Source organism: Telopea speciosissima, chromosome 10 (assembly GCF_018873765.1).
Source record: "Telopea speciosissima isolate NSW1024214 ecotype Mountain lineage chromosome 10, Tspe_v1, whole genome shotgun sequence".
Classification (NCBI taxonomy): Eukaryota; Viridiplantae; Streptophyta; class Magnoliopsida; order Proteales; family Proteaceae; genus Telopea; species Telopea speciosissima.
In genome coordinates, this window is record NC_057925.1 from 58,103,571 (window position 1) to 58,105,076 (window position 1,506).

Below are 1,506 nucleotides of genomic sequence, written 5' to 3' on the forward strand. Positions count from 1 at the left end.
AAAGGGGATCTTAACGGGAAATCGATTAAGGAAATATTTTATCCCATTTAAAGATTGATTTGCTTAGGGTAGTTAGGGATTTAAGCCTCAAATCTGCGAGTGAAAGGGGGAGGGGGATCTTACCATTTTGAACTAGGAATCTATTATGGGAAGATTTCATTCCTTGAAAACATTGATTTCATCCTAAGATAAGCTCAACCTAAAACATAGGATTAGAGAAGTGATTACCGTTTTTTCAACTTTATTTTTTAAAATTCTAATATTTTTTTTACCGATACAATAACTGATCCTATAAAACCTGGACTTTGGTCATTTTTGACCGATCTAAGACGATTCTGACCGATCCGTATGGGTATTGACTTTGACTGATCCGTCCAATACCTGGATTACGAACGAGAGAGAAGAAGGTTTGAGCAGTAACAAATTTTGGGGATTGAGTAAATTTTTTTAAAATAGAAAGTAGTAGATAAGGTTTGAGTATTAACCAACTTTGAGATTCTATAAATCTTTTCAAAATAGAAAGTAGTGGAAATAAAACAAATTTGAAACTTATTTATCTTGTAATTTCCTTTTCTATTTGTAGTTGGCTGAGAGTTTTTTAGGGTTTTCAGGGCCAAAAATCCTTAAGAAGAGTTGCAGAGAGAGAACGATATCTGACATGAGGGTGGGGCAGTCATTTCGCCCCCTCTATGTCTGATATGGGTGTGGACGGTAGACTCCCAGCAAAGAACTTCCTTCCTCTTAGTAATTAAAGTAAAAATTCCACACAAGTTTAATTCGGGATTGATAAGGGAAAAATGTTATAGATATCAATCAATATCTGTGGCCATATTAATCGGGTAATGGTCTCGATTTCTGCCGATTCTTTATTGGTCTTTCAATTGTGCATCATTGGGAAACCTCTCCCAAAATTGTTCTGTCTCATATAATAATTAGTCCCAAAACCATTCCATTTTTATTTGTTTTTTTGGTAAGAAAACCATTCCATTTAGTAACGGGCTAGAACGAATCGATTTTGACAATACTAGAATATGATCCCAAATTAATAAACTTACCTTTTCTTTTGACCTTTTTGGAATAAAAAATATAAAAATATAGTTTAGGAGTTTGTTTGTGAGGGAAGAGGAACAAAAAGAAAAGGAAAGATTTGTATTAGTAATAAGTGTTTATTAGATCAATTTTAGAGGTCAATACTAAACTCAATCAACGTCGCTTTGGCCGAGTGGTTAAGGCGTGTGCCTGCTAAGTACATGGGGTTTCCCCGCGAGAGTTCGAATCTCTCAGGCGACGGTTATGTTCATTTTTTAACTTTTGTATTTCTTCCATTCTATACATTGTATTTTATACTAGGGAACCGCATAGGATAAAAATTCACAATATAATCCCTTTTCCTGGTAAAGGCCTATTTTGGTATTATTTAATTCATTATATTATATGGGAAAAGGAACACTAATCGGTTGTACATTGCGATGTGTATCTGCGTTCAAACCAAGGTTCTAGAACTCG

General features: G+C 34.5%; 1 non-coding gene across 1 annotated transcript; it reads left to right on the forward strand.

The window, feature by feature from the left end:
- The first annotated feature begins 1,208 nt into the window (after positions 1-1,208).
- TRNAS-GCU lies at positions 1,209-1,290 on the forward strand. The gene has a single exon. It is a non-coding gene; the product is annotated as a tRNA-Ser (tRNA).
- Positions 1,291-1,506: the final 216 nt, after the last annotated feature.